The sequence below is a fragment of the Triticum dicoccoides genome, chromosome 7A (genome assembly GCF_002162155.2).
Source record: "Triticum dicoccoides isolate Atlit2015 ecotype Zavitan chromosome 7A, WEW_v2.0, whole genome shotgun sequence".
NCBI lineage: Eukaryota > Viridiplantae > Streptophyta > Magnoliopsida > Poales > Poaceae > Triticum > Triticum dicoccoides.
The window spans coordinates 677,882,815-677,894,394 of NC_041392.1; the positions used below are offsets into that span (position 1 = coordinate 677,882,815).

Consider the following 11,580-nt stretch of genomic DNA (forward strand, 5'->3'; position numbering starts at 1 on the left):
GCCCCCATCCCCTGCATCGACCCGGCGCCGCCGCCCCTGCATCCACCTAGCGCCGCCGCCCCCATCCTCTTCGTCCACACCGCAAGAGCATCCCCAATCCAGCCTGCCGCCCCTGCATCCACCCAGAACCACCGCCCCCATCCTCTTTATCCACGCCACAGGAGAATCCCCCAATCCAGCCGGCTGCACCAGCATCACGCAATCCAGCGCCGCCGCCTCAACCCCTCCATCACCCCACATAGCTGTCCCAGTGTACAGGCAAAGCTAAATTAAAAAGATCTCAGCTTTGTGGGCTATACATACAAAAACTTTGATGCTGTGAAAAGATTAAAACATGCAGGTTTGTGTCTTTGACATAATTTTGTATGTTGTGAAATATGGCTGGATTGCAAGTATGGATTTCTTTTCTAGTGTTATTGGCATTTTCTCAAATCATACTCATTATGTTTTGTAAACTTATAAATGACAGTTTTTCATAGTATAAACATGCTATTAGGTAGCTTCACCACTTGATGAAAAATGACCAGTATCTAAGTGGCATACATGCTGTTTATAATCCTTTGTTGTTTATTAATCTAGAAATGTTTGCAGATATGCAAAGGAGCTCATCACTAAAAAGGCCCTCTATTGGTGCTATATTCCCCAAGAACAACGCCTCCCGATATCCTTCGCCATCCTCGCCCCTGGTTCACCTCCTCTGCCACCTACTCGTCAACTGATCAGCAGGAGCAGCAATAGCCTGAGAGTCGCAGATAGAGGTTGCACTGAGTTCTGTTCTCTGTTTTCACAGGTCTGCATTTAGAACATGCACATTTTTTTTGCTGAGGTAGTAAACTTGGCTATGAGCTATGAGTCTAATAGAAGATCCTTGTAACTTGAACTGTCAGAACATGATTCCTAATTTATGCCTATCAGGTGCTATTTAGAGTATATGACTTGGTACTTTTGATTTAGTTTCATTAATGATCTGGATGATAAACTGGACAAGTTTGTGGTACTTTTTGATATGCTAAATGTAAGATCATAACTGCATGCTAGTTAGTTATTGTTCTTCATCTAGGGTAATTATATTTTTACGCGTTCCAGGAACCAGCCTAAACCAGACTTTAAGGACAAGTTTAAGATCTAGGTTGGGAAGTGAAGAAGGTATCAAGCTGCAGCCATCAATAATTGAACAAGTGCCACTTGCAGCTTCTGGTGAGATTCTTGATCATAAGACTTGATATTTTTTATATCATTGTGTGGTATCTTCTGATTTTAGTTTGAATACCTTGTAATTTGATTCTATCATTGCATGGTAATATTAGACTATATTTCGAATATTCGAGTGTTGCTCTGGTTTGTAATTATTGATTTGTGTTGGCTTGCGATAATTAGGCAAGGGTTCAAATTTAGTACAAGCAACTCGTGATGGACAAGAGTTGGATGGATCATGCTAGGTACAACATTAAGATGAACACACTTTCCACTTTATATAATATTATCGAAGGATTATCTATTGATGAATCAATAATTGTAGGCATACAAAAACGTATATTGAAGGGGTTAAACAATTTATACAATTTGCATTTACCAATTCTGCTAGAGGGAGCAAGATATTATGTCCTTGTAAAATCTGTGTGAAGTGTGCATGGAAGGAATCTAGTGTTGTCTATGAGCACTTAGTATGCGATGGGTTCTTGGAAGGGTATAAAAAATGGTTGTATCATGGGGAGGGACCGTTATGCCTTCCACAATGGTGCGAGCCTGTCAAGTTTCAAAACGACGAGGTTGAAGATGAGGACATATTTGAGGTACTTGATGAGATACCTGAAATGCTTGAAGATATAGGACATGAATTTGGTGAAGTTGGGGATGGTGGTGGGAATGATGGTGACCTAAGGGAGGATGGAAGTGATCCAAATATAGAGGCCTTTCACCAATTATTAGATGATGTAGGGCAACAACTTTATCTTGGGTGCACAAGCTTCTCAAAGCTACACTTTGTAGTTAGATTACTCCACACCAAATTTCTTGGGGGTTGGAGTGATACGAGTTTTAACATATTGCTCGAGCTGCTTAATAAGGCCTTTCCAGGGGACTCGCCACTTCCTAAGAACTTTCATGAAGCAAAGAAGATGATAAAATGCCTTGGACTAGGTTATGTTAATATACATGCATGTGAGAATGATTGCATATTATTTCAAAAGCAATATGCAAATGCAGACCAATGCCCTATATGCAAAACTTCTCGGTGGAAATCTGAAAAGAAGAGCCTTGATGGGAAACGTGTACACCAAGTACCAAGAAAGGTTCTTCGTTATTTTCCAATAAAGAAGAGGCTTCAGCGGTTGTTCATATCAAAGAAGAGTGCAACAGATGCAAGATGGCATGATGAAGGACGCATAAGAGATGGTTTAGTGAGGCATCCTGCAGATTCTCCTGCATGGAAACATTTTGATGCGACACATCCAAAATTTGCTGAAGATAGTCGCAACATTAGGCTAGCTATAATGGCAGACGGATTTAATCCCTATCGATCTATGTACTGTAGTAGCTATAGCATCTGGCATGTCATGTTGATCCCCTTGAATTCGCCTCCTTGGTTATGCATGAAGCAGCCATATTTCATCCTTTCCTTATTAATTCCTGGCCCAAAGTCACCTGGGGAAGACATGGATGTCTATCTTGAACCACTTATTGATGATATGGTCGAAATGTTTGAAAAGGGCGTTAGAACTTTTAATGCTTCTACAGGAGAGTCCTTTGACTTGCATGCTGCCATATTATACACCATTTCTGATCTCCCTGGTTTAGGTCACCTATGTGGATGTGTCACCTCTGGGGGATATGGTTGTCCAGATTGCCACTTGCACACTTGCTCTCTTCGGCTGGCAAAGGGCATGAAGAATTGCTATATGGGTCATAGAAGGTTCTTAGATGCAAACCATGAGTATAGGTTTGATGAAGAATCTTTTGATGGTATGGAGCTTCGAGAGGCACCTATACCACTTACTGGAGAAGAAGTTTTGGCTCTAACAGAAAATATGCATACTATTTTTGGAAAGAACCCCGTAGGAAAGACAAAGAAAAGGAAGCATAAGGATGGTGAACCAGTAATCTGGAAAAGAAAATCCATATTCTTTAATTTACCATATTGGAAAGACTTGCTGCGGCCTTATAATTTAGATGCAATGCACATTGAGAAGAATGTTTGTGAAAACATAATGAACACACTTTTGGGCTTCAACGGAAAATCTAAAGATAATTTGAATTGTCGTCTTGATCTACGAGATCTAGGTATACGAGCTGATCTTCATCCTACTGACTTAGGAGAAGATTCATATTATGTACCTCCATCACTTTACTTAATGACCTCCGAGCAGAAAAAGCTATTTTGTGGAGTTTTTAAAGGGGCCAAGTTTCCTTATGGCTATGCTTCTGATTTGTATTACCACGTCCATGTTAATGAGAAAAAAATTACTGGATTGAAGAGTCATGATAATCACATTCTCTTGAAAAATTTACTTCCATTGGCTGTTAGAGGAACATTGCCCGAGCACGTTGGCATTGCATTGACACGTGTGAGAAGATTCTTCAAGAAAATTTATGCACCCGTTATTTGTGTAAGTGATATGGAGAAGCTAGAGGAAGAAATTGCTGAGACATTAAGCATTCTTGAGACTATATTCCCTCCATCTTTTTTTGATCCTATGGTCCACTTAATGGTCCATCTTCCAGCCCAAGTGAGGCTTTGGGGGCCAGCAAAATACACCAACATGTTCCCAGTTGAAAGGTCAAATTCTGCACCTATTTGTTAGTATCATAAAAAAATATTTTTATTTTTTTACGCTCATATGTGCTATGTCAATCATGTATAGGTTTTTGATGAGGTTAAAAGGATATGTTCGCACCAAGAGTCATCCAGAGGGGTCAATTGCATAGAGTTATGTGTTTGATGAGTGTATCACTTTTTGTTCTCATTATTTACAAGACTGTGAGACTAGATTTAGTCGACTTAATGCAAATGAGCTTGCTGGTCCTAGCAGCACTCCTAGTACTATGCCCTTCTTTGACAACACGGGTCGGCCTTTGGCTGGAAAACATGATGTGACTTTGGACAATAAAACATGGCTTCAAGCACATAGATATGTCTTATTTAATTATGATCATATTGAACCATACTTGAGGTCAGTTATGTCATATGTCAAACATTTGTTTTCATAGACTGAATTTTTCGCCCATATGTTACTCAAATTTGATTTAACTACTGCAGAAAGCATGCTGAGTTTTTGTCCTCAACCGGTCATCGAAATATTAGTCGCATCCAGCATGAAAAATTCCATGAGTGGTTTAAATTACATGTGGCAGAGCTAGTAGAGAATGGTGAAGAAGTGTCCGAAGAGATCCAAACTTTAGCGTCTGGACCCTTCACTGCTGCAAAAACATATAGCAGCTATACTATAAATGGGGTAAATTTCCACACAAGGTCCTACGATGATGGTAGGCGCAGCCAAAGTAGTGGAGTTGCTTTAGTTGCACAAACATCTACAAATGCTGAAAATCTTATAATGGGGAGTAAAATATATTATGGTGTGATAACAGAAATTCTGGAATTAAACTATCAACACAAAGGAAATATCGTGCTATTTAAATGTGATTGGTTTGACAACCATGTACCAGACAAGTGGGTAAAAGTCGATAAATTTGGCATCACGAATGTGCAGGCTAAGCATTTATTTAACTCTGGTGAGAAATTGTCTGATGAGCCATTCATTTTGGCTTCGCAAGCAACTCAGGTGTATTATGTTCAACATACCACTGACAAAGATTGGTATAGCGTTGTTCAGTCTAAATCGGGAATCCTTTATGATATTTTTGGAAAAGGAAATGAGAACTTCGAGAAAGTTGATGAACATGTGGTTTTGTTCCCTGATTTAGATGCTAATGTAGATCTCCGGGTTGATCTTAAAAGTGCACCTCGTATCAGAGAAGATATAGATGGAACAATTGTTCGACAGGTCAAGAAGGATAAGTATGTAGTTTTTAGCTTTTAATATTTCTGCAAAATACCTCTTCTAATTAATATTCATGTGTTCCTCTAGTTCAGATTGTTCATAAGACACCCTTTTTAACCAGTCTTGTAAGACTACATCTATGTTTTTGTATTTCAGATTGCATTAAACATTTTTCTAATTCAGATATTTTGCCTTTTTTCAGGAAAAAGAATGGCAAACGGAGGAGAAAGGGCTAATACTACTTCATATGAAGAAGCGCGGGCAGAGACTCTAAGGCTGAACATAGGGAAGTTGCATCAATTAATTCCAAGACTTGCAGAGAAGTCTTCGCATGAGCAAAACAACAAGACAAAGGTGATGGTAGCCTTCCAAGACTTGCTTGTGTGTTGATTCAACTATGCAGGTGTATGGTAGCTATTTAACAACATGTGCTTATCTGCAGAAAAGGCAACACACATCTAGTCAGCCAGCTCTTGAAATGCCTAGACGCATACTAAGATCGGACACCGCTAGAGCTGATTCTAGGCATGATGATGAAGACATGCGAGATGCTGCATTAGAAGAGAATGAAGATGATGTTAATGCAGTGACACAACATGGTAGGTAGTTCTATTTTTTAGGCATTTAACATTTTTCATTTCAGAGATCTAACTAATTCTTTTCTATGTTCATATAGATGGTGGTCAACAACAGAAGAAGCATGGACGCAGCTATACTAGAAAGGCCGATATACGCTTAAGAGGGAACTAGCCACCAATTAGGCTAGAGATCAATGAGAAGGGACAACCTGTGGGGGACAATGCCACCGAGTTTGCAAATTTTATAGCCACACTGGTTAAAAATAGTGAGATAGTATCACTTGCCAAACCTGACTGGAGGTTGGTTGAGCCAAAGCAAAAGCTTTTATTGTGGAATACTTTGAAGGTAACTTCTGTGATGCATATATACAAAAATTTCTTATGGACTTATGTTTCATCCTCTAATTCATTGTTGAATTTTGGCAACTTGATAACCAGTTGTACTATGAAGTGGATGAAAGAGTTAAAGACTGGGTCATGGGAAGTGCTGCTAAGAAATGGAGAGATTTCAAATCAGATCTGAAGGCTTTGTATTTTCATGAAGAAAAGACTGACGAGGAGCTCCTTGCTGATTGTGATGCTAGAGTTCATGAAGATGATTGGAAATGGCTTATTGACCATTGGAGAACTGATGCAGCTAAGGTATGCTGCAAGATCATTGTCCAGTGTTCATTTTTGAAAAGCTCTAACTGTTGATCATGATCATTGTTTCTTGTACTTTAGCAACGTTGTGAGATAGGGAAGTTAAATCGCCAAGGGATGACCTTGTTTCATACAACCGGCAGCAAGAGTCATGCACGTGTTATTGAAGAAGAGGTACATTTTTGCTACTGTTTCCTACAATTCTTTAACCCATCTAAATATGTGTTGGCTCATAGAATAATAAATTGAGTGTAGCACAAGAAGAATGGATATCCCCCACGTAGAGATGAAGAGTTTGTTATAACACACACTACTAAAAAAGGAGTTCCTTCCAATGCGGCAGCGGCACAAAAAATTGTATGTACTAAATAGCAAGTACTTTCATGTAGTTGAGCCATTTGTAGTGATGCTTATTTTTGTGGTTCCTCCTTGTAGAAAGAGCTAGAGAACAAAGCAAATGAACAACCAGAATTGTTAGAAAAAACCATAGAGCAAGGCGATCTTTTTTCGCATGTATTTGGAAAGGAGAGGAATGGATATGTTCGCTGTATAGGCATGGGGCCAAGTGCATCAGATCTACGCATGCCTGGAACTAGAAAATTGAAATCAACAAGGCTCCAACTGGCTGAGGAAGAATGTCGACAAGCTATGGAAGAGGCTGCACTTTTAAGGGAGCGTGTGGAAGCAACCGATCGAAAATGGACATTGTTATGAACGAAGTCCTAGAGATGAAAAAGATGATGTTAACTTCTCAGGCTAAAGAAAAGGAGCAATTCAGTCCACACTATGATTCCAATTCTGCACAAGACGAGGTGTTTTTTTGGCATTGTCCCCATTTGAAACCTTTATGAATAGTATAGTTATCTTTCCTTCTTTGCTAACTCGTATTGGCTTGGTGCAGTATATTTATGATGAAGGCGAAAATAGTGAGACTGGGTACATGGCTGCTGAAAAGGAGGATGATCACGTGGTATGCATTTCTCAAATGAAAATGCATTATTTTAGTATTGTCAACTAGACTTTTTAAATAACGTCCAAAAAATTCTCTTTGGATGTAGATGTCAAATAGACCAATGGTAGAAAGTCAACCAAAACTCACACAACAGAAGAACCAAGTGTTGGTCCAACAGATGAATCAACAACTAGATCATCAAAACACAACCGTCACTCAAAAGACTCCCCAAGTAAAAAAACTCTTGCTCCTAAAGATTTATTGCTTTATATTTGACACACATTTTGTGAAGTTTGGCTTATATATTGCTTGTCTCGGGTTGGACAGGATGTCATATTGTACTCTATCTCCCGCCCTTATAACATACCGGTGGCGAAGGCCACTATTCAGTCAATTGATAGGACGAAGATAGTGGCGGGTGCCGAACTTGGATCTCAATGTTCTGAAGTCGTAGTTAAAATGGTGATGAAAAAGGATGCTATTTTGCAACGCCCTTATGGGAATGTGAGGACCATGGTGAATGCTCTCAGGCGATCTATTGCATGGCCTCGTAGATATGTAAAACTTCTTCCTTATCATGTCTATTTCAGAAGTTTGTTTCTCAAATTGCTTCATATTGACAATCCTATGTTTGCAGATTGAGGTTGTTCGTAAAGTTATGCAGAAGCAACCATGACAACCCATAGCAGTCCACACATCTTGAAGGTATTGCATGTTCTTAGAATTCTGGAATATTTTACACCTAAAGAAAAGATATGTTTCTCTTTTCACATACGGATGACTTATTATTTTTCTGAATGAAGCATGTGATTGAAAGTAGGAACCTAAAAGTTCTTTATTTTCTCCTGAGCAACTTGTACTTTCTATGGTTTTCCTAGTAGATGAAAAATGTGCCTACTTTCAAATACAAGCTTAAGTCCTATTTTGAATCACAAACAGCAACTCTGTTTCTTAGATAATTCTGCAAACTCTTTCTGAAAGCAAGCAGCAAACTTTCCACCCTGTCGTGATATTCTCACGGGGGGCTTGCGAGTCGACAGATGCCACAAGGGCTTAGTGTGAGGGTAAGACTGCTGCTGATAGGACCGGGAGCGGGTATGCGAGTAGCGCGCGCTAGTTGACCCAGGTTCGGGGCTCTCCGGAGAGATAACACCCCTACTCATGCATGTCTGAGTATATCTAGTATATCTGGTACATAGCTGCTCCTAGAGTTGTATCTGAGGTCAGTGCCATAGGCATCTGGCCTCGTATATATGCGGGTGGCCGGATGAGCATGCAAGCTCTAGTGGCCGAATGGCACTTGGACATGGGTGTGTGCGTGAGAGTCCATGTGTCTCCTGATGGATGGAGCTAGCTTTTATAGTGTGAAGTAGGCATGGGTGGTGGTAGCGTTGGTTGTAAGCTACCTTGGGTAGCTTACAAACCAAGCTATGTAGTGGCATGGCCTAGGCATGGTGCATGTCATGCTTGTCCCCTAGGGTACTTTATAAATCAGTATCCAGGGGACACGGTACACTGTAGATGACGTCGCGGTATGGTTGTCTTGTCCGCGGTATGGCCGTCTCGTCGGGGTCTTGTCGGTGTCCGGTCGGGCTGCAGTCGGCAGCCGACTGGTCGTTGCAGTCGGCCGGGTAGAGCTCTCTGGTGTGGTTGTTGGTGCAGTCGGCAGCCGGCTGGTTGGCGCAGTCGGCAGCCGGCTGGCTGGCGCAGTCGGACTGAGGGGCTTTGCTAGCCCTGATGTCTTGAAATATCGTCTTGCCGTCCTCGGGGTACCCGTGGTCGATTACTCCGACACACCCTCATGGCATCAACACCATCTCCTTCTGATTTTGCACTGCCCCTGTTTTATTCTTGGGTACGGCCCGACACACTAAATAGGACAAACATGTACAAGAAAACAGAATGGTGGACACCCTGCATTGCCACTGGATTGCTAGTAATTGATCTCTGGCTGCAGTTTTTGAATGATCTATTTACTTAACAGCAATCAAGAGAAATTATACTGCACCAAACAAGATGGCTATTGGTATATATTTATAGTGATTGGTTACATTGATTTTCCTAGTGATGCATACACAGTGCACAATCTCTTCTTATGAGTACATCCACACATTCTGTCTGTGCCTTGTGGAATGCATACAGGGTGACACACATGTGTCTCTTTCATTTGGTTGAGTCGATTTTCTTTTTCAGCCGATGCAACATATATGTTTGGAATATGTGTTCTTCTAAGCTGATCTATTTGGCCATTTCTTTTTTTTACAGGTCACCGGCATAATGCCTTTGCATCCCGAAATGCGGTGTGTTTGGTGAGCTAAAAGGATCTTCTGCTGGGATATGTTTACACCTAAAACCAGATTGTATATTTTGCGCTTTTGTCTATGATGTACTACTTTGAGTTGTGAACCTACAACTGTACGCATGTGTGCATGTAGACCTGATGGATAGTTGTGCTTTTGGCTGTCTTGTTACTGGACTTGTATGCCTGTGTGTGCATGTAGGCACACATAATGGATCTTTGTGCTAGCTTTTAGTTTCCTGGACTAATGATGTATGGATGATGGATTGCTCATAATTAGTATATGCACTATCTCTGAAGTGTGATGCTATCTTTATTACTGTATGCATGTGTGTTTTATATATAGATGGCACAAAATGGACTGAAGATAAATCATAGCTGTCGAAATACATACAATATGGGAGATTTGTGTGGTTGCAGTGAAGAAAAATACAGGCAGACTGGCTGCCGGGAAATCTTCTAACTGCCCTGTATAATCAGCCGCCGGGGAAGATCTGTATGCCGGTAATTGTGCTAACTGCCGGTAAAGGCAAGAACATGAAGGGCAAATATTCTGCCGGCGTATAGGGTAACTACCGGGAATTCCTTTCCCCGACAGGACTTTCAAGGGCGGTTTGTAGTTGCCGGCAAAAGACTTTCCCGGCAGTTATTCTGCCTCCAATGACCTATTTTCCCGGCAGATATTATGACCTCTAATTTTTGGTCATGGTATAGTGAATTAGGTAATTCGCCGTCTATGAAGTACAAACGGCAAAGGCCAAAAAACATGCCGCAAAGATTTTGCCATCAGTAAGCGGACAACAAAGTGTGTCGGCAAAGGGTACTTTGCCATCAACTTTTCATCGGACAGAAGGCAAAGACTTTGCCGTCAGCCAATCTCGGTAACAAATGGCAACGAAACATCTTTGCCGTCAGCCGAACTACTTTACAGATGGTATAGTTTTTTGAATTCAATTTTTTAAGAGTGTATAAAAGATATGGGATGCAACTCAATTGTATTCCTCGGAGTTGGTCAAAATATATGGGATGCAACTCAAGTGTATTCCTCGGAGTTGGTTCACCATGTCAAAGAGACCCTGTGAAATGGTGAGTGAGGGAGTCCTGGATTAGGGGGTGTCTGGATGGCTGGACTATACCTTCAGCGGGACTCCTGGACTATGAAGATACAAGATTGAAGACTTCGTCCCGTGTCCGGAAGGGACTTTCCTTGGCGTGGAAGGCAATCTTGGTGATACGGATATGTAGATCTCCTACCATTGTAACCGACTTTGTGTAACCCTAACCCTCTCCGATGTCTATATAAACCGGAGGGTTTTAGTCTGTAGGACAAGATACAGAACAACAATCATACCATAGGCTAGCTTCTAGGGTTTAGCCCGATCTCATGGTAGATCTACTCTTGTACTACCCATATCATCAATATTAATCAAGCAGGACCTAAGGTTTTACCTCCATCAAGAGGGCCCGAACCTGGGTAAAACTTCGTGTCCCTTGCCTCTTGTTACCATCCGGCCTAGACGCACAGTTCGGAACCCCCTACCCGAGATCCGCCGGTTTTGACACCGACATTGGTGCTTTCATTGAGAGTTCCTCTGTGTCATCGCCGTTAGGCTTGATGGCTCCTACGATCATCAATAGCGATGCAGTCCAGGGTGGGACCTTCCTTCCCGAACAGATCTTCGTCTTCGGCGGCTTTGCACTGCGGGCCAATTCACTTGGCCATCTGGAGCAGATCGAAAGCTATGCCCCTGGCCGTCAGGTCAGATTTGGAAGTTTAAACTACACGGCTGACATCCGCGGGGACTTGATCCTCGATGGATTCGAGTCACTGCCGAGCGCGCCGCACTGTCACGACGAGCATGATCTAGCTCTGCCGCCGAACAGTGCCCTGGAGGCCACACCCGCATCGGCTTCGACCCTTAATTCGGAGCCAACTACGCCGATCGAGGATGGCTGGTTGGATGCCGCCTCGGGGGCTGCGATCCCAACGGCGATCGAGCCGAACAGCAGCCCCGCACTCCGCGAGACTCGTTACTCCAAGGAGCCGGAATCCTCTCCAGACTCCGAACCCTCCGCGCCCCTGCCGATCGAATCCAATTGGGCGCCGATCAT

The 11,580-nt window shown here is 42.0% G+C and overlaps 1 long non-coding RNA gene across 1 annotated transcript; it reads left to right on the forward strand.

Moving 5' to 3' along the window:
* Window positions 1-72: 72 nt before the first annotated feature.
* LOC119332529 lies at window positions 73-9,712 on the forward strand. Its single transcript, XR_005160996.1, has 15 exons — window positions 73-340; window positions 592-758; window positions 1,087-1,197; window positions 5,200-5,351; window positions 5,440-5,596; window positions 5,674-5,921; window positions 6,014-6,217; window positions 6,299-6,391; window positions 6,473-6,574; window positions 6,653-7,029; window positions 7,119-7,187; window positions 7,276-7,401; window positions 7,497-7,727; window positions 7,807-7,874; window positions 9,435-9,712. It is a non-coding gene; the product is annotated as an uncharacterized LOC119332529 (long non-coding RNA).
* The last annotated feature ends 1,868 nt before the right edge of the window (window positions 9,713-11,580 follow it).